Source organism: Pelophylax lessonae (assembly GCF_965119305.1).
Source record: "Pelophylax lessonae genome assembly, chromosome: 4".
In the NCBI taxonomy this organism is placed as follows: domain Eukaryota; kingdom Metazoa; phylum Chordata; class Amphibia; order Anura; family Ranidae; genus Pelophylax; species Pelophylax lessonae.
The window spans coordinates 27,683,473-27,705,774 of record NC_138771.1 but is presented as its reverse complement, the minus strand read 5'-3'; the positions used below and the strand labels follow the sequence as shown (position 1 = coordinate 27,705,774).

Genomic DNA, 22,302 nt, shown 5'->3' with positions numbered 1-22,302 from the left:
GGTCATTATGTGCAAGCTGACGAGAAGGAGGGGGGAGAAAACACAGCCTGCACCTCCTTCCTGGATCCCTCCTCCTCTCCTTGTTGCTTCCAGTGCTGGGCTGACAGAAGTAGTAATGCTGCTGTCACTGACAGTCTTATAATAGAAGGAACTTGCGGCGCCCCCCCCTCCCCATCCCAGCAATACATGCTGCGCCCAGGGCACTTCTGCCCACCCCTTGTCCCAGCCAAGGATTTTGGGACACGGGAGGGATCATACCTAAATTGAGATTTGAATACTGAGCACAGCCTGGGTTAAGCAAACCATACACCACGTGTCAAATACAAGTCCTGCAGGTTTAAATATGGCCCTTGCACCTCTCCTGCAGCTTTGGCACCCCCCCTCATATCTGCCTTCATCTTGTCTCAGCAGAGAGGATGACAGAACTCTTCTGCCAGATCTTGTGCTTCTCCGTGCAGCCGCGGAGAGGCCCGTTTTGCCCCCCTTCCCATCTCAGCAGTTGGCAGCAAAGAGGAGGACAGAACTCCTCCTACAGATCCTGTGCCTCTCGTCTGCACCTCCCCTGATCTCAGCATCCAGCCTTCCTCTGGTCCTCCTCCAGACCTTGCACTTTCTGCTTCTTAGCTTTGCCCCACAAGGTAAGGGGGTGCACTGCGATGTGAGGGAGGGTGGGAGACTCTTGACTTCTGATGTGGGGGGGGGGGGGGGGATCTCCTGCACATCTGCTAATAATTATTACAAGAATGCAATTCTATGGAAGTAGAAAAGGAGGGTCGCACGCCACTAGTATTATCCACAAGAAACTTTATTGGAGGCTGCTTATACAGAACGATCAGCAGTCTGAGAGGTCTCCACAAGAAACTTTATTAGATGATACCAGTGGTGTGCGACCCTCCTTTTCAGACTTTCATCATCTGCTGCAGAGATACAACCGGCCCTTTGAGGACAACCATAATGCTGATTTGGCACACGAAAAAAATTGAGTTTGACACCCTTGCTATACACTGCTCAAATCTTGGTCAGTCCCTAATGTTGCGAAAAAGGCTGTCATGGCTGACACGCATTAATATCTGCTGTACCCATTTGTCTTTTATGGAGTATCAACAAATTTGGAGATATTTTAGAGCATGTATGGAGTTGCGGATCATCTTCTATCAGTTATCGGGTTGGCAGCTGAGTGACTGCTTATCCTGCACCCGACGGCTCAGGAGGACTTTTGTATAATTTGGGGTAGTAGCACCTATTCCTTTTCTCAGTCCCTAATGAACCGGACAAAATGTGATCAGCAGGTGGCCCTGTTGGCACCACCATATCTTTCATTTGTAAAATCGAAGGAGACGGACAGAAAATTGGGACGCAAAGAGTGCCTGCATCCAATCAGATGCAGGCATGGTTTGAGTATGCGGCGCCAGCTGTCAGACTACAATACCTGCTCCATGAGATGGGTCCATCAGTGCCGTTTAGTGTGGATGGGGTAATTTTTTAAAACTTCTTTTGTTCAGTTCACAGTCTGAACATAATGATTCTATGGGTGTGTGGTCAACTTCGGGGTATCCTGGAGTAGTTTTGACATGAAAATGGTATATACTGGCAACTTTCTGTCCCTCCAATAGACCAATCATGTGGTTTTTAATATATTTTTTTAGTTTTAAGGGCTCTTTCACACGGTCCGCCTCCGTAGGCGGATCCGTGCTGCTCAGCGGGGATCGATCCGCGATCCCCGCTGAGCCGGCGGATGACAGCTCCGTCTCCGCTTGCAGTGCGGAGAGGGAGGTGTCGCAGCCCCCGCTGCTCTCTATGGGGAATCGGATGAGAGCGGACCGCCTGTCCGCTCTCATCCGATCCGATCCCCAGGACGGATGGAAAATAGGGTTTCCATCCATCCGGATTTCACGGACAGGATCGGATGTGGATGGCAGCGGGTGTCAGCGGACATTTCACCGCTGACATCCGCTGCTCCATAGGGCTGAATGGGGCATCCGATCAGATCCGCCTAAAAAACTGACAGGCGGATCTTATCAGACCACCCGTGTGAAAGAGCCCTTAGGCTCCATTCACACCTGGGCGTTTTTCAGCTCCAAAAAAAAAACCGTTCCAAAACGCCCAACAAGTAAAACCCCATTCATTTAAATGGCCCCTGTTCACATGTGAGCGTTTTAACGCCTGAAGCAAAACCCCTGTAGCTGAAAAAAAGTACAGGAGCTTCTTTTTGGGCTGATTACCAGCGTTTTTGTTAGATTTCAATGCCTGCCTCCAAAAACGCCTGAAAAACGCGGTAAAAATCGTGGTAAAAATGCTACGCTCAAGTGTGAATGCAGCCTAAATGTTGAGACTGCAAAGCACAATGTGAAATGTGTATCAGCTTGTGTCATCATTAGAGGATTCAAACATTCGAAATACACTGCCTGGCCAAAAGAAGACTCGTCACCTGGAATTATCTAAGCAACTAACTAAACTAAGCATCCAGTAACTCTCCTTCCTATTGGATAGTTACTGCATGAGCCCAAAGAATGAGGTCAGCTGACTACCTCAATATACTGAATGATCAGATTATTCCATCAATGGATTTTTTCTTCCCTAATGGCACGGGCATATTCCAAGATGACAATGCCAGGATTTATCAGGCTCAAATTGTGAAAGAGTGGTTCAGGGATTATGAGACATCATTGTCACACAAGGATTGGCCACCACAGAGCCAAGATCTTACCCCCATTGAGAATCTTTAGGATGTGCTGGAGAAGGCTTTGCTCAGTGCTCCGACTCTCCCATCAACAATACAAGATCTTGGTGAAAAATGAATGCAACACTGGATGGAAATAAATCTTCTGACATTGCAGAAGCTTATCGAAACAATGCCACAGCGAATGCATGCCGTAATCAAAGCCAACTAAATATTAGAGTGTGTGACCTTTTTTTTTTGGTGGTGACTTTTTTTTTGGCCAGCGAGTGTATATTGTCTAAATCAGCCTCTCTCAACCTTTTAAACACAGAGGAACCCTTGAAATAAATTTCTGGTCTCGGGAACCCTTGATAAAAATAAAAAAATCTACAACTCATGGCACATTAGTGCGACAGTCAATGGGGAAGAACTCTCCTTAGTCTTGTCATCATTGGGAAGAATTACCCCCTTACAGAGAGCTAAAAGGAACAATGGTGTCATTGGGAACTTATCTGAGAGGCAGAAATTGCTCAAAGAACCCCTAGCAACCTCAGGAGGAACCCTAGTTGAGAAACCCTGGTCTAATGGTGTGAATACACGATTAGAATATCGCCCGATCATTTGACCACCGACTTTTGAAAAAGTATTTGTCGGTCGAAAACGTTGCCAACATACACGGTCCGAATATCGCCCAACCGTTGCCCGCCGACCATCGAAACAGTGTTCGTCGGTCGAAAACTTTGCCAACATTAACATATTATACAGATTTAAACTGAACGACCACAACACCAAAGTATAGAATATCGTTCTTTCGCAAACGAGACAACAGAATTTTTTGTGTTTTTCAAACGGTATTTTTCGTTCTCAATATCGATATCGCTCATTGATGGCTGGGCATTAACGAGTAGAATATCGGCCGATCGCTCGCTGAACGGAAATTTTTGGCCGATTTTCTTATCCTGTATTTCAGCCATAAATGAAGCAGCATAAACTTTGGAGATTTTGTTGTAATTCTTAAACATTATTAAAAAGATCTTGTATTTCCATAAACCTATAGATAAATCCTTTCTCAATTACAGTATACAAATACTGTATATGTGTGAAAGTAAAAGAAAAGTTCTTTACTTATTGGGCGTATCGGCTAGTGTGCTAAACTTAGCAATGGAAAGATATGGCAAATATTGTTATACTAAAGAAGGACTAGAGTTCACTTTTTCACAGCCTATAATAAGTCTTCCCTGTAGGTACAGTGAATATCTACTTGAACTCTGGGAGATGTTACCCCCATGACCAGGCCATTTTTTGCTATTCAGCACTGCGCTACTTTAACTGGCGATTGCACGGTCATGCAACACTGTATGCAAATGAATCATTCTATTTCACACAGAGCTAATCCTTTTTCAGTTCCCTCCTGTAAAAATTCTAGAATAGTTGGTGTGTCCATATTTAAACTACAATTTTCTATGCACCAAGAGTTTATTTCCTACACATCTTCTTGTAAATGACCCTGGTACTTGCTTTCCTGGCTTCCTTAGAGGTGCCAGGGCTTATGCCAGAAATTTAGTAAATATCCTTGGCGATGAAGATAAGCGGAAGGGGAGAGCCCTGCTCTGGAAATTACAGTATGTTCTTTTTTCATTTATCTCTAATGCTAATCTCAGTAATTTGTGGGAGCTTTCCCAAATGGGGATGTGGAGATAGAGATCTCCTAAATCCATGGTAGCCATGAACAACTTCTCTTGAAGAATGTTCCTTACCAAGAAAATTGATTCCATACAGAATCTCTTGTTCAAAGGTTTCAGGTTTAGAATTAATTTTTCTTGAAGGCTTCTTGACCACGAACACATACCGTATATACTCGAGTATAAGCCGACCCGAATATAAGCCGAGACCCCTTCTTTTAGCACAAAAAAGTGGGAAAACTTATTGACTCGAGTATAAGCCTAGGGTGGAAAATGCAGCAGCTACTGAACCCAACTGGACCACCACGAGACACAAAACAGGGGCTGTGGGCATGGTACAGGAGATGGCGCAGGTCATAGTACAGGCATTGCACAGGTCATGGTAAGGGCATGGCACAGGTCAGGGCACAGGTCATGGTACAGGCATGTCACAGGTCATGGTACATGCATGGCACAGGTCATGGTACATGCATGGCACAGGTCATGGTACATGCATGGCACAGGTGATGGTATAGGCATGGCACAGGTGATGGTATAGGCATGGCACAGGTGATGGTATAGGCATGGCACAGTAAGTACAGGCATAGCACAGGTGATGGTATAGGCATGGCACAGTAGGTACAGGCATGGCACAGTAGGTACAGGCATGGCACAGTAGGTACAGGCAAGGCACAGTAGGTACAGGCAAGGCACAGTAGGTACAGGCAAGGCACAGTATGTACAGGCAAGGCACAGTATGTACAGGCAAGGCACAGTATGTACAGGCAAGGCACAGTATGTACAGGCATGGCACAGGAGATGCAGTGCTGCGGGCATGGTACAGGAGAATGGCCTGTACCATGCCCGCAGCACTGCATGAGGAAATGCAGGGGCTGCGGAGGCGTCTCACTTACCTGTCGGTGAGGCGCCGTCTTCGATTCGCGCCACCCGGCGCCGCCATATGTCACCGCAAATGCGCCGCTGATGCTCGGGAAAAGCCGAACACGTTCGGCTATTCCCGGGCATGCGGGACATGCGCAGTGACACGTCGCGCCGAGCGGCGCCATTTTTAAAAAGACACTCTAGTCAGTGACTCGAGTATAAGCCGAGGGGTGCATTTTCAGCATGCTGAAAAACTCAGCTTATACTCGAGTATATACGGTAATAGAAACCTTTACCCTTTCTTCCTTTTAGACTGGAATGAGCACACATTGGTCCACCATTTCCACCAGGAGAAGAGGAAGTGCTTGAGCCGTTTCGGGTTCTCTTTAGAGTTTTGTCAAGAGGAACCCTTTCTGGAGAAACTGAGTCGAACTCAAGAGCGTAGCTCCTGGCAATGATGTTCAATACGTACTTGTTGGCAGTTATCTTTTGCTATTGAAGTAGGAAGGTAACCAGTCTTCCTCCTACTGGTGTCCTGTAGTCATTGCTGTTTTTTGGTTTGCCCAGAAGAACCAAAAAGGATGTTACATTTTGGCTTACACTTGTGGCCTGCCCTGTGCTTTTTAGGCTGTTCCTTCCCCTCTTGTGGTCATTCATTCCTCTTGCCCACAAAAAAATAAAAAATCTCTTTGGGAAAAATTTATTTTTCTTTGTGGGAAAGGCTTTCTTCCTGTCCGCAGGTCTCTCCAAAACTGCATCTAGACCAGGGCCAAACAGAAGATCTCCAAAAAAGGGAGGATTGCGTAGCTTTGAGGGCTTGTTCACACTTGACTAACTTTCTAACGCTTAACAAACGCTCCTATAGTGTTAGTATGGGCGTTAGACTGGTGTTTTACAAGCGTAACGAGGAGTTAAAAATGCTCTCCAAACACAATATTAGCAGTTTTGAAGCATTTAATGAGCGTTAAGGTGCGTAAAAATCGCTCACAAATGCCTATTCCATTACAGGAAATTAACTAGTATCAACGTCCCACAACTGCCTGCCAGAGAGAGTTTGCAAAGCGTTACCATAGACTTGAATAGAAGGCGTTAAAGGCTTCAAACTAGGAATAGGCCGATATATCGGCGGCCAATATGCACTTTTCCCGATATATCGGTATCGGCCCCGGAACTTTTGTGACATCACTCTGCCTTTTTAGGCTGCCTTCCTCGCCTTGGACAGCCTCGTCTGGAGTCGGGACTAGTCTCGCGGGAGTGTATCACAGCCATACACCCACCCACAGCAGCCCGGTGCCAGCTAGCCACCCACAGGCCCTGTACCAGCCAGCCAGCAACAGGCCCTGTACCTGCCAGCCACAGGCACTGTACCAGTCAGCCAGCCACCCACAGCCCCTTTGCCAGCCACAAACTCACCACAGGGTGCCAGCCAGCCACCCACCACAGGGTGCCAGACAGCCAGCCACCACAGGGTGCCAGACAGCCAGCCACCACAGGGTGCCAGACAGCCAGCCACCCACCACAGGGTGCCAGACAGACAGCCAACCACAGACAGGGTTTCAGACAGCCAGCCACCCACAGGCACTGTACCAGCCAGCCGCCCACATGCCCTATGCCAGCCACCCACCACAGGGTGCCAGCCAGCCACCCACCACAGGGTACCAGCCAGCCAGCCATCCAGCCATCCACCACAGGGTGCCAGCAAGCCAGCCATTAAGCATTAAACAAACATTAACATGTTCAGTAGCAGATGTGTCAAAAATTGTCTTTATTTTTAAAAAAACTTTAAATGTACAAAATATCGGCCGACACCGATACGTTGTGACCAAAATATTGGTATCGGTATCGGCCCTGAAAAAAACATATCGGTCTATCCCTACTTCAAATGCCTCCTGACTCGACATGAGGCTTCAATTTTGAAGCGAGGCAACGCCAAAGCTTCATGTTTTTGTAGTGTGAACAGGACTGTGTGCTGTCCATTGTACAATTTTGCAAATGGCGTTTGAGGGGTGTTTTGAACACCTCCCAAACACCTGCTTTTACTGCCAGTGTGACCTTAGCCTAATTTGGATGCAGAGTCCCCTGACCAAGTTTTGAGCCAGATAGCTCTTCTGGCTGCAACAGACAGGGCCCCCACTCTAGCAGAGAGTTTTACTAATTCACCAGCAATGTAACCGACTGCTTTAAAAAGAACTGGTAGGAACTTAAAGATCTCTTCTCTAGGAGTGCCATTCTTGATGCAATACTGTAGCTGGGAAAGTTGGAAATCTAGGTTTCTTGCCACACAAGTCATGGATAAAGCGAGATTCAGGCTAGCTATGTTAGTCTCTCAGGCTCTTTTAAGAATTATATCTCTCCTGTTGTCAATGCCGTTCTTTAAGTGACCCATATCCTCAAAAGGCAAGTACCGACGACCTCTCTGACACCTTAGAGAGGGGAGCGTCCAGTTCAGGATACAGCTATGAGCAAAGGCTGACTGATAGGAGCAGGAGCTTTAATGTCTGTAATGTTTCCTAAACCCCTAAAGGTAGAGGTAATTTCTTCCCTTACAGAACCAAAAAAAGGTTGCGTAAAGGCTATCCGCCTCCTTTCTCAATAACCGAGACAACACACTGCTTACAAAGCGGCTCTGTGGTATCCGAAGGTATCATCGTTCCACACTTGGCACAACATTTTTTGGGAATAGGCTTAGGTTCTTTAAGCGGCATCGCCTGCCCAAAAAACAAACAGGGATGAGAAACAAGGATCATTCCCTGTGTACAGAGCTCTGTGTTGAATGTCAACACAGAGCTCTCAGCTGTGAATGTACACAGCCGATCAGCATGTCCTGGCCATTAATCATTGACCAGGACTGGCTGACAGGCTCCTGCTGTGTACAATCACAGCAGGAGACGGGCAGGGGACACGCATCCAAAACCAGCAAATATGGAGCTAAGTAGCGGTATGTCGCTTTGCCTACAATGGCCGCTCACCCGCAAGTAGTTAAATTACTTTATTTCTCACCCCTAGACAAAACAAGCAGATAACCTTTGCAATGCAGAGGAGGACACGCTACAAGGGTAACTTTTCCCCAGCCCAGAGTTTAGCTTTAAGGGCATTATAAACCCTCCTACCTCCACCAGCTGTGTATTGATCATGTAGTTTCATGGTGTCTTTTGTTGCTCTATACACACATAGTACAGTACATTTTCGCATACAGGTGTCAGAAGTTCCTGTTTGTGTACAAACCTGAAGAAGGCGGCATGGCACTGCACAGGTTAAAGCCCGAAAAAAAAAATTTTTTTTTACTTAACCACTTCCATACATGGCCATTTCTGGCACTCTGCTCCTACATGTAAAAATTTATATTTTTTGCTAGAAAATTACTCAGAACCCCAAAACTATATATTATTTAGCAGAGACCCTAGGGAATAAAAAGCTGCAATGATCGCCATTTTATGTCACACGGTATTTGCGCAGAAATTTTTCAACTTTTTTTACGAATTTAAGAAAAAAAAAAAACAGTTAAGTTAGCCTTATTATTTTGTGAAAGATGATGTTAGGCCGAATAAATAGATACCCAACGTCACGCTTTAAAATTCGTGGAATGACGCCAAAATTCAGTACTTAAAAATATCCATAGGCAAGGCTTTAAAAATGTTTACATGTTACCATTTTAAAGTTACGGAGAACGTCTTGGAATTGTTGCTCTCTTTTTTTATCACTTTTATTCCTATTACAAGGAATGTAAACATCCCTTGTAATAGGAATAGTGCATGACAGGTCCTCTTTATAGAGAGATGTGGGGTAAATAAGACCTCAGATCTCTCCTATAGGCTGGAAAGCCTGAAATAGAAAAAAAAAAAACACTAGCCTGGCTATTCAGCCGAGGTCACGGCATTATTGACAACTTGCAACTCGTCATTGCCAGGTTATGACGTCACGGCGGGCCCCCGAGAGTCATAGAGACTGCCAGGACCATCTGGCCCTTGGCAGTCTCTATGGCGTACTTCCGCCGCTGGCGGATTCCTTCTCTGGCTGGCCGATCGCACGGGTGAGCTGGTAGAAGCACCGGAGGGGGGTGCCCCCTCCCGCCACCTGTAAGAACGCTCAAGCGGCTGAACAGCCACTATGATTGTTCTTACGGTGCAGGAAATCGGCAGCTAAAAAAATGATATCTGAATCATGCCTGCAGCTGCACCCATCGTTTAGATATCCCCAGTTAAAGCCCAGGCCGTCATATGACGTACTGCGGTATGGAGGTGGTTAGGCCTGGTACAGTAGAGGAAGTTATCTGTGCCAAGTCTTCCCACGAAGAGTTAATCCAGCATTGAGCAATCATCTTCCCTCTTTTTTGCTAGGTGAAAAGCAGACACACAGATAAAATTTGTGTCGCCACACCCCCTGCTGCTGTGACTGACATCTGATGTCTCTCTCTCATGCACGAGCATGAGAGCAGAGGAAGTGTGTCTATGACTCCAACTTAAGATCGCTCCTCCTTTCTTCTCAAGCTCATTAATGGGGCAGTGAGCGCGCTCTGCCTGTAACGTGCGTGCACAGTGAGGACTACCAGGCACGCACTTTTTATTGTCCAGGCGCGAGGCTATGCCGCGTGACTCTGCCTGGCAAGGTGGAGTGTAGAGATGGGCGGGGAGTCCTGTGACGTCACGAGTCCGCCTCCTGAGCGTCGGCAAATAGACCTGCCCACCGATTGGAGAGTTTTGTGGGGCTCCTACAGCCAAAGGGAGTAACATTTTCTAAGGTAATGTAACATGCATGACACTACATGTGAGCACATTACTTTTGTGCCTTTGGTTTATACAGGGTGACCGGCGGGTTTACATCCACTTTAATGCATGACCTCTGTCTGTAGTGTGAGAACTGACACTTCCTGTGAAGAAGCTACATATCCCACAATCTCTGGGTCTCTCAGTTTAGTGTTCTGCAGGTGAGGAATTCACAGTAATTAGATATGACACAGACACAGTGAGCGATGTGTTTCATTACATTTGTGATACAACACCGAGAAAATGGGAAGGCATTGATAGGACCATAGGAAAGTTGCCTGTCTCCTTGGTGACTAGAGACAAACTTGATGAATGAAAACGTGGGCATAGGGGGAATCGATCAGTCATGACACTACACACTGCAGCCACAACATGTGAGCCAATCATTACAAGGTAAGGCATAAAGCCACACAGGGAATAGAACTACATGAATACCGAGGTATAACAACAAAACCATTTGAAAGTGTACAATATCTTTAGGATTTAGGTAACAGACCTGGACTAGAGCCGAGGAGTGCTTTAAGCTCGTCAGGGGAGCAGTTCAAGGTCTGCCACATGCTTACTGAAGCTGATGCTACTTCTAGGAGCATTTACAAGCAAAGATCAAACAATACCCCCGTGTTTATGTCCTAAAGTTGCTTTGTAAGAGATCTATGAAGCTGACGGGTGGTTTAACACTTTGGCATCTCTCCAAAACGGCAACATTACCTTTGGAACAACTGACTACAGAGCCGGCATGTAAAACTGGTGTTTTTATGGGGCCCTCTTGATCCTTCTCTGGGGGCCGCAGTGCCCCAATACATATAAAAGAAAAGTACTTGTGCTATCCTAAGTATTGCAGCTGACAAAAACACGCTACTAATTCTAAAATGTGACAAATTCTTTTAACCCCCAACTTGTATCGAACTCTAAAAGCCCCGTACACACGCACAGATTGTTGGCCGTAAATTGTCGGCCAACGTCTGATCTGCTGATTGTAGGCTTTTTAGTATGATGCTTCCGTCAACCAACTGCGAATTTTCGGCCGAAAAAAATCTGGTGTGCATGCTATAAAATTTTTGTTGGCCAACAAAGAACGGCCGATTGTTCCGTCAGTCAGTACAGATTTCGGCAGACAAAAATCAGATGAGCAAGACTGGGCATGCTCAGAGAAGGAAAAACACACGGAAAGTCAACCATCACATGACATCACTTCTGCAGTTGGTTTTTGTTGGCCAACAAAAGTCCAGTGCAAGTCTAGAGCACATTTCAACCAACAAACAACACTGGACAAAAGACAGCCGATTGGTCGGCCAACAATCTGTGCGTGTGTACGAGGCTTTAGGCCCCATTCACTTATAGGCGTTTCAGAACACGGGCAGAAGTGCAGTGATTCTGCCCGTGATCCTGAAAAATTGCAAGTCACCGGACGCCTGTGGAATTCCAGTGACTTGCAAAAGCACCCCAAACGCGGCGTGATTGTCGCCTGATGAATCGCGGCAAAATTGTGCAAACAGAATCGCGGGACGCCTGTCGCCCCAAAAGAAGTTCTTGTACTTCTTTTGGGCGACAGGCGTCCCGCGATTATGTTTGCACGATTTTACCGCGATTATTCCGGCGACAACCGCGCTGCGTTTGAAGTGCCATTGCAAGTCATGGGAATCGCACTGCGTCCTGCGACTTGCAATGGTTCGGGATCGCGGGCAGAATCGTGGCAATCCTGCCCACGATCCAAGACGCCTGTATGTGAATGGAGCCTTAGAGCCCATATACTGCCACCAACACCAACCGAATCGCTCTCTTCATTCCTCTCAAAACCTCCTGCTCGCTAGCTCCCTCATCACCTCCTCCCATGCTCGCCTCCAGGACTTTACCAGAGCCTCACCAATCCTGTGGAACTCCTTACCCTTATCTGTCCGATTATCTCTTAGACGATCTCTGAAAACCCTCCTCTTCAGAGAAGCCTATCCTACCCACGCCTGACAACTCTACCTCCATTTTCTCTATCAGCTCATCCCCCACAGCTATTGCCTTCCCTCCCTTCTAGATTGTAAGCTCTAACGAGCAGGGCCCTCTAATACCTCCTGTACTGAATTATATTGTAACTGTATTGTCTTCCCTCATATTGTAAAGCGCTGCGCAAACTGTTGGCGCTATATAAATCCTGTATAATAATAATAATAATAATAATACACAGACATTTACAGATGCAGATCTCCTCTACCGTAAAAGTACCGGCATTTTTCCACACCAAGGGAGTCGAAGACGGCACGACGGCCATAGAAGTGAATCGTTGTATGTGGCTGTACTCTGGTAAGCTCTCGTTCACATCGGCGGGACTTGTCAGGTCCAAATCGCATGACAAGTCGCACTCTATTGTCAGCAATGGAACTGTTCAAATCAGTGCGACGCCGACTTTGCGGTGCCGCACTGATTTGAAGAAGTAGCTCCGGCACTATTTTTGCCAATTTCAGGTGCGACTTGCATGAAGTCGCACAGATGTCAGCCAAGTCGAATCTGAAGTCGCACCGACATGCGGCTTTTAAATCGATTTTAGAGCAGCAATCAGTGTGAACCAGGGCTAAACCATTATATGTTCTTGCATCGGCATTTACTTGCTGACATGTGAATGAGATAATTCCCAAATGCAAAACTTCTACGATCGGGGAATACATCATACAGAGCCACACGATTCTGGATAAAATGAGAATCACCTTTTTTTTTGCTTAGAATAAAGATCACGATTCTCGGTGTAACATCATCTTACACATTATACCAATAAATTGCGTTAACTTTACTGTTACATTTTTTTAAATTAATTGAAGGATATATTTTCTCAAAAAAATTGCTTTTGAAAGAAATGTCCCTCAGCTCACTCCATCAGTCTCCTCACGCATCTCTGATTTACTAGCCGACATATCAGTCTGGTTGTCCCACCACTTCCTCAAACTCAACCTGTCCATAATATTTCCTCCCCCACGTGTCTCTTCCACTGACTTCAAGAGCAATGGCACAACCTTCCACCCATCCCCACATGCCAAGGTCCTAAGTATAATCCTGGACTTTGAACTCTTTCAGCCCCACATCCAATCAGTGGCGGCTGGTGCATTGGGGGGCGCAGGGGCGCCGCCCCCCCTATCTACATGCAGGGCGCCGGACGCATGGAGTTAAATAGGCCTTTTTTTTTTAACCATGTGATTAGAGCCAGAGGCTCTAATAGGCTATAAAAAAGGGTGTGCTTGGGGCGCAGTGCCCACCCAGTTGTGTGACAATAGCAAATTAATATTCGCTATTGTCACACGGATCCTCCTCCTGGCCAATCAGGAAGCAGTTCCTGAGATCAGTTTCCTGATTGCCCGAAAAGGAGAAGCCATGCCATGGGCATGGAGGAGGAGGGAGGAGACGCAGAAGACTGGGGGGGAAGAAGCCGAAGCCGCCGGTTACTGCTGCACATGTCCAGGCAGGGTGAGTGAGCCAGGGCCTTGCTGTGGTCCTGGGGGGTGGGGGGGTATGGTGTGCGGCCTGATGTGGTCCGGTCAATCTGCTGCCCGCCCTGTCCATGGAGCACCAGTGACCGCCACTGCATCCAATCACTATCCAAAGCCTTGCTGCCTCAACCTCCGCAACATCTTCAAAATACCTCCCTTCCTAACCAATGACATCACAAAGCTTCTAATCCACTCCCTGATCATCTCTCACCTCAACTCCTGCAACTCCCTCCTCATAGGCTTACCTTTACATAGGCTGCCCCCTATTCAGTCCATCATGAATGCTGCTGCCAGACTCATCCACCTTACAAACCACTCGGCATCTTCTACTCCTCTCTGACAATCCCTCCATTGGCTGCCACTCTCCCAACAAATTAAATTCAAAATACCTACAACTTAAAAAGCCATCCACAACTTGGGCCCCCCGGGTACATCACTAACCTGGTCTCAAAATACCAACTTTCTCTTTGTTCCTCCCAGGACTTCCTGCTCTCGTCTTCTCCAGGACTTCCCCAGAGCCTCTCCCATCCTATGGAACTCCCTACCCCCAATCTGCCCAACTATATCCTTCTCTGATCCCGGAAAACTTTTCTCTTCAGTGAAGCCTATCCTGCCCCCACCTAACAACTGTACTTTTATTTTCTCCATCAGCCCATCCCCCACAGTTATTACCTTTTCTATCACTTGACCGTCCGTCCTAGATTGTGAACTCTAATGAGCAGGGCTCTCTGATTCCTCCTGTATTTAATTGTATTGTAATTGTACTGTCTGCCCTCTTGTTGTAAAGCACTGCGTAAAACAGTTGGGCATTGTATAAATCCTATATAATAATACAGAGCGCGTTTCTTCCTGCCAACGGGCCTTAGCCATTCAGGTCCTCCATGACTAAGTCCCATGGGTGGGGTGAAATGCGTATAATGTTCTCTATTGATATGAAAAATGAAACGCATAAAAAATGCGCATGCAGAAGCTCATGGGGAATGCGGTTTAAAGCGGCCCTTATTAAACAGAAGAATAGAAGGCTCGGAACGGGGGGGGGGGGGTGCTGGAGCATCACATGAAGGTGGTGACAGATCACTGAGACGCCCCCCCCCCCCATTCACACAAAAACTCGCAAAGTGCAGGCGTTCATGCAGCATCCAGATTTAAACGCGTTGCGCATTCATCATTAACAGCACAAGAAAGGCGCGCCGGCACGTGCAAAACTGCGTATTAAAAATATTTACGAAGCCTGCAGCTACAAAACGCTCTGAGGAAGAGGCTTATGCCTCGAAACGCGTCTGCCGTCATCCTAATGAGACTATGGACATCTTTATGGGCTACTTCTGATACTCAAGTGCATGAGTTTGATGTGATTGACTTTCACCTACGTCTGTGAGTAGCCATTTTTATGTTTCAATTAATAAAGCCTTTATTGAGGATAAGTCGGTGCGCCCTTTTTCTTGTTTTTTTGTTTGCAGCTACAAAACGCGTCCTGGGTTACTTTTGAAAAGGATTGGGCTGCCTTGATGCAACGCAAAAAAAAGCGCAACGCCTGACGTCACGACGCTACACAAGTGTGAACGGCGCCACAGAAAAGCTTTGTTAGCAGTTATGGGGGGAGGGGGTATCTTTACCCCGGAGTTGGGCTTTAAACATTCATCTAGCAGCAGTAAAATGTATACCACTCCCCCCCCCCCCCCCCCATGAGTGTAAGCTCCTAGGACAAAGAATCCCTCACACAGCCTTGTGCTGGCTCTGGTATAGTCAGCCCACACTAAAGATGGTAATAATGGAGAATGTCCATGGATATCCTCCTTCTGGACTATTCAACCTTCAGAGAAGACTGACATTACAGGTGAGAGGTGTTCTTACCTCTATCATCGTTCCATAGCCAAGCCCTTCTCTCCTGGTGACACACTCAGCCTGACTGACTCTCTACCGGAAGTGTCTAGGCGCCCACTGCCTCTCCCGGTTTTCCAAGCCTCGTTCTCGCCACAGGAAACACGGGGCATTCCACTCTGCTCACGTCTACTGCAGTGTCTCAGCTTCCCCTGGCTCTTCCGCGTTGCAAGCCTCGCTCTCAAGACAGGAAACAGGGGACTGAAGTTCTCTATTGACATCATCACTGGGCTTCCTCGCAATCCAAGCCTCGCTCTCAGTACAGGAAACACGGGGTACCCAGGTTCTCTGTTGCTAAAACAGAAGGAGTCGCTAAAGTCCTGCATTTATTACACGGCCACGCCTCCGTCCCGCCTCCTCCACCAGCTCTGCATATGTGTCCTCCGTCCTCCGTCACACCTCAGCCCCGCCTCCTCTCAATCAGCTGTCCGCTCTCTGTTATAATTTTGCCAAACCTCGAAAAATGTCTTCTGCGCATGCGCACGGACGACTCCCATCCGCTGTTTTGTGATGCTCTACCACCGGAAGTGACGAGGTCCGATTTTTTCACGGGTCCGACAAAATTTTACAACACCTCCTACAGCCGTATACCGGAAGTATCGAGAGCGACCTTCGAGACATCTGCGTTCAAAGCCTCGCTCTCCCCACAGGAAACAGACGCCACTCTATCAGGTTTTTGCTCTGCCCTCTACTGCTGTCTGGTGTAAGTGTCTGAGCGACCTTCTGCGTTCCAAGCCTCGCTCTCATCGCCGCTGTTTCCTAGGTAGCACAAAGGTTGAGCCTTTGTTTTGAAGTATAACTGAAGGTGCAAAACTTTAGTTTTCATTTTAGATAAAGTAAGGGAGGGTTATATTACCTGTCAGTTTTTTTTTCCCATAGGGGAGATTTCTCTTCCTTTCCTGTCCCATAGCCAAAAAGTGTACCGGTGTTCCGTGAAAAAACCATACCCGTGAGAAAACCATACCCTCGTCACTTCCGGGGCAACTACGGAGGGTATGGATTTCTCACGGTACTTCCATTTGCGGCGGTTCGATTAAAACAGCTCCTCTGCAACATAATTCATCTCCTCTCCTTCCCCTGTCACTTCCCTCATCTCCGGTAATAAATATAAAAGCGGATCACGGAGCCGCGCTCGCCGTCATTTACCTCTCATACACCCGCCGCCGCTTTTATATTTATTACCGGAGATGAGGGAAGTGACAGCGATAGGAGAGGAGATCTTTGCTGTTGCAGCCGAACTGTTTTAATATACCCGCCGCAAATTACACACAGTCCCGCGATTATTTCATGCCCTCCGAGCATGCGCACTTGTCACATTCTTTGATTGTCAATTAGGTATCCGGGGCTCTGAGCATGCGCACTGCTGCGCTGCTCAGTTGTTTCCCACAGGAAGTGACGACGGTATGGTTTCTTCACGGGGTATGGAATTCTAACGTTACACCGGTGTAACGTTAAAAAACCCTACCCCGTGAAAATTCCCTACCCTCGTCACTTCCTGTGAGGGTACGTCTTTCAACAGCTGAGCCGCTTCCCACTGCGCACATGCTCACAGCTGGGGAGGGTAGGGAATTTTCATGGGGTAGTGCTTTTTAAAGAGGAAGTAAACCCTCCTCTGCAACTTGTACCTATAGATAAGCCTATGATAAGGCTTACCTATAGGTACTGTAAATATCTCCTAAACATGTACCGTTTAGGAGATATTTACCTTACATGCAGCCAGTGACATCACTGGCGCATGCGCTCTGAAGGAACGGCAGCTGGTGCCGTTCCTTCAGAGCCCCGTGCCGTGACCGTCGGCTCCTGTGCGCGGGAGTGACGTCACCGCGGCTCCGGCCAATCAGGTGGCTGGATGCCGCGATTCCGGAAGACGGGTGACTGAACATGTCGCCCGTCATAGAGGTAAGAGGGCGGCACGGCGGGGGCTCGTTCTAAGGTAAGTATTTTATAATGAGCTAGTATGCGATGCATACTAGCTCATTATGTGTTTCTCTTTCAGGTAGAAAAAAAAAAAAATTATGGGTTTACAACCTCTTTAACCTTACATCGCGTCATTTATCAGCTGTTGCCGCGCGTCCCGCTGCGCATGGGCAGCCACTACATTAAATCATCTGCGCTCCAACCCTGAGATTTCCCAGCGGGCGCGCATCATTCATCAGCAGGTGAGGTGTCCCACATGATCTGAGCCGAGGTCAGGGAAGTCTGACGGGTTGGAGCGGAGAGGATTTCATGTACGCACGGCAACAGCTGATGCGGTGTAACGTTAAAAAACACTACCCCGTGAAAATTCCCTACCCTCCGCAGCAGTGAGCATGCGCACTGGGAAGCGGCTCAGCTGTTGAATGACATACGTGCACAGGAAGTGACGAGGGTAGGGTTTTTTCACGGAACAACGGTGTTCTGTCAGAATACCACTACCTATCAGAAAATAGAACGGAACTGACGTTCTGAGCAAAAAAAGCTTACTGCCCATGCACAAGGCATTCCAATAGGTTTCCTAATGTGACAGAACATGAAAGCGGCAGCGGACATCTTCTTACACCCAAGCAACTCTTCAATTCCACACTTATTTTAGCAATAAACTCACATAATGAAATACAATATGACATTTTTATTATTAAATTATTATTAGTATTATAGTAAATACAGCGACAAGCCTGCATGCAGAAGGGGCGATCTATTTCAGTATATAAGGTGAGTTAAAGCTCCGACCACAAAAACATTTTTTAGATAAAAATACCCCCCTAATCCTAAGGTATAGCCAATTACACTAACACTAACCCCACATTACAGTACAGGACAGTAATTGAATAAAGATAAATACTTACCTTTAAAATTGATTGCAAAGCGCGGCCATCTCCGGTGTGGGCGTCTGAAGCCGCTGTGTCCCCCTTCCTGGTTCCTGGCTACCCAGAATGCCGATCGCAATCTCGCGCATGCGCTGTAGTCTGCGATCGGCAATCAGAGTAACGGCCGGCCATTCCCATTGCATCCTGGGACTGATGACGCTCATCTCCCAGGACGCAATGCAAAGGAGGAAGTGACGTCGGGGGCCGCGGCCGCATAAGGAGGTAAAGGAAGGAAGGTAAGTTCATTTTCATTAAAAGCAAGGTAAGTGAAACAAAAAAAATCTTAATTATCCAATTCTTTTTCACAATTTTTTTTACTGTAACTGATGCTGTAATTTTTAGGGTGAAACTCTGCTTTAACTGCTAAAATAAGTGTGCAATTGTAGAGTTGCTTGGGTGAAAGAAGATGTCCGCTGCTGCCTTTATGTTCTGTCAGATTGGGAAACCTATTGAAACACATAGCGGCCATGTTGGAATGCATAGCACATGCGCAAAAAGGAATTTTGTTCACCACGTCACTTCCGTTACATTTTCTGATGGGTAGCGGTATTCTGATAGAACGGCGGCAAGCAGTTTTGGGAAACCAGTAATGGGCTCCGGACACAGATTTCAGGAAAACAAACCTTTTATTCGTTAGCAAAGGGGACTTAGTTGGATTTGTGTCCAAAAGCCTAAGTGCATGGGAGGGGGGGGGGGCAGTTATATATATGTATATAGATCAGCAATTGTGTCACAAATACATATTTTCTATGCAGATGTAGCCAAGCTGGGACTACTATGTGTATACGTATGTTATGAATATATATATATGTACAGTAAACCCCCCTCCAATGCGGGGGTTACGTTCCGGACCCAGCCGCGAAAAGTGAAATTCCGCAAAATAGAAAAACCCTATTAAAATGCATTGTAGGCATGTTTTTTTACTGTCACTGTACGTGTAAAAGCATTTTAAGGTCTTTAAACACACTTTTAAAATAATAGAAACTCATTGAAACACATAAAAGATACTAAGAGACAGAGCAAGAGCTATGGAAAACACAAAAATATTTCATTTTTAATGATTTATATAGTAAAATAACATTACCGGGACCGCAAAAACTGAACCGCGATGGAGCGGGGGATTACTGTATCTCTGAGTTACCGTTCAGACACTGTTGGAGTGCTCTTTTAAGAGTTTACGTGAAGGATCGGCTTTCTTCCGGAAATGGATGAATTGGATTGTGGGGGATATAGTCTGGAGAAGATGGTGAATTGTTACATGGATAGCAGGCAGAACTATACTCCCAGGGAGCTCTGGGACTTGTGGAGGATCATGGGAGAGTGAATATACCTCTGGGCGGGGCTGAGCGCACACTCGCTTGCTTCTGGGACTCGTGGAGGACGGATCAGAGAGAGAGAGCGGCAGGGTACAGTCGGTGATGGAGGCCTAAGCGTGCAGCCTAGAGCGAGTGGACCCCGTCCTCAGCGGAGTGGATGCTGACGGTCACAGGGAGGTGGCAGATCCAGATGAGCTGAGAGGAGAGCGTGTGGCGCTGAACTGACTAACCAGAACAGTGAGAGCTGAGTATCCCCAGTGACGCAGCATCGTGAGGAGAGGTCCTGCCTGGGGATCGGACAGTCACATGGTGGACACTGCCGCTATGCAAGAGTGCCTGGTGACACCTGTAAATTGCAAGTATAACCCTGCATCCATGATACACTGACAGCAGTTAGGATTTTATAGACACCACTACACCTGGATTACAAATATCACATAGAAGAGTGATAAAGAGCTCCAACTGCCGGTGAAGATTCTGCAAGGCCTTGTTAGAGCAGGAACTTCACCTTTCTTAAAGGAGATCCCCTGACATATGATTGAACCTCACTAGTTAAACATAAGATAGCTTTAGGCCTGATTTTAGTAGAAGTAGAGTAAGGTTTATGGTTATTACATTTGATCATAGCTCTGACAGTTAAAGCTGATAATTACTTCAGTTACTCTCACTTATTTCATGTATTATTTGTGAGTCAAGCATTTGTTTCCTGCGGTGTCAGTCTTCCAGGCCCCTTTTTGCTATTTTGGGGGTTTGGTGGAGTAACATGGCACTAACTGTTATTACATTTTATCTGTTCTTATCCAGTTGTTTGATTTACCTTCTTATCCCAGTAAACAGTTGAACTGGTATTTGTTGTGTCAAGTGTATTCTTAAAGAATCCTACAGAAAATGCCTGAACCTATAGTGCCTAGCGGGTTGGACACTTCTCAGGGTCAGGTGAGTGCAGAGGATATCCCACTAACCAGCAGCCCTCAAGAGGGCCGTGCTACACTTAATATACGTTTTCTGTAGCATCTAAAAGCAAATTACATTTGCGGTTTCACACTTGTATGTTTTATCTCTCTTATTCTGATACTCGTTGCTAAGCTGCTGAGCCCACCGTGTCACAGGAAGAGAGATCAGAGAAAGGGGGAGGGGGGGGGGGTTGCTGGGTGTCCTAGTTCCATGCAGCTACTAAGCTGTCAGAAGTCTGCTGGGACTTTACAAGTAAAAACATTTCTATTTTGTTATGCGCAGCCATCTTAGGGGGCTGTCCAGGGGCTGCCACAACAGGAAGTGAGAGGAAATCCCTCCAAAGTGAGAGAAATTTCTGGCTGAACTAGTGTCTCTATTGGAAGATTTCTCCTGTACACCTCTTCTAAGGGCAACCCAACATTTGGGATTTTCTTTCATTTTAAGAAAAACAGAAAACTGGTCTAATAGAGAGGGTGAATTTCCCTATAAAAACCTGACAGGGGTTTTAATCCCTCTCTATTCTATCCAATCCCCTGCAATATAGTGTACTGGTGCTTGAAACAGGAAATGCCAAGTATATATATATATATATATATATATATATATATATATATATATTATAGTTACATAGTTACATAGTTACATAGTAGGTGAGGTTGAATAAAGACAATAGTCCATCTAGTTCAACCTGTGTAGGTATGTGTGGCTGTAATCATCTCCCATACCCCTGAATGTTCTGATCCTTGAGATGTAAGTCTAAGAGTCTTTTGAAAGCCACCATACTACCCGCAGAAACCACCTCTTGTGGTAGAGAATTCCACAATCTTGTTGCCCTAACAGTAAAGAACCCCCCTCGTTGCCTGAGGTTAAAACGCTTCTCCTCTAATCGCATTGTATGCCCTCGAGTCCTCATGCAATCCCTTCGAATGAACAGCTTTTTTTCTAAGCTGGGATCCCCATTAAGATATTTATAAATTGCTATCATGTCCCCCCTCAGACGTCTCTTCTCCAGGGAGAATAAATCAAGCGATTGTAGACGCTCTTCATAGTCAAGGTCCTCCAATCCCCTAATTAGTTTAGTTGCCCTTCTCTGGACTCTCTCCAGCTCCAACACATCCCTCCTGAGGACTGGCGACCAGAACTGGACGGAATACTCCAGATGCGGTCGGACCAGAGTTTTATAAAGTGGAAGGATTATAGTCTTATCTCTGGAATGCATCCCTTTCTTTATGCATGCTAATATTCTGTTGGCTTTGGAAGCTGCCGCTTGACACTGCATGCTGTTTCCTAATCTATCATCAACCAAGACTCCCAGATCCTTCTCCATTTTTGATTCCCCCAAGGGCTCCCCTCCTAACGTGTATTGTGTTTTTATGTTTTTAGTCCCCAAGTGCAAAACCTTACACTTCTCCACGTTAAACCTCATTTGCCATGTCGTTGCCCACTCTGTTATTTTGTCCAGGTCATTCTGTAGGATATCTGCTTCATGTTGTGAAGTTATTGCCCTGCCCAATTTTGTGTCATCTGCAAAAACTGATATCGAACTACTGATCCCGGCCTCAATGTTGTTTATGAATAAATTGAACAAGGTTGGTCCCAAGACTGAGCCTTGGGGGACCCCGCTTACCACCTCAGACCAGTCTGAGTATGCGCTGTTTATTACTACCCTTTGGACACGCCTTTTTAGCCAGTTCCGTATCCAAGAGCAAACCCTGCTATCGATACCTGCAGACCTTATTTTATAAATTAAGCGCTTGTGGGGAACTGTATCAAACGCCTTAGCGAAATCCAAGTACACCACATCCACTGGTCTCCCCCTATCTAGCTCACAGCTCACCTCCTCGTAGAATGTTAGGAGATTGGTTTGACAAGA

General features: G+C 46.5%; 2 protein-coding genes across 3 annotated transcripts in view; one reads left to right on the top strand and one right to left on the bottom strand.

The window, feature by feature from the left end:
- LYSMD4 (LysM domain containing 4) overlaps positions 1–15,451 on the bottom strand; it is a 32,329-nt gene extending 16,878 nt beyond the window's left edge. The window contains exon 1 of the mRNA XM_082253067.1: positions 15,287–15,451. The gene's annotated coding sequence lies outside the window, so the exon portion shown is untranslated. The remainder of the gene's footprint in view (positions 1–15,286) is intronic.
- Positions 15,452–16,045: 594 nt separating this feature from the next.
- Positions 16,046–22,302, top strand: part of RNF212 (ring finger protein 212) — a 73,333-nt gene continuing 67,076 nt past the window's right edge. Inside the window, exon 1 of one of the 2 annotated variants that reach the window (XM_082253066.1) lies at positions 16,046–16,076. The gene's annotated coding sequence lies outside the window, so the exon portion shown is untranslated. The remainder of the gene's footprint in view (positions 16,077–22,302) is intronic. The other variant, XM_082253065.1, reaches the window with a different exon arrangement.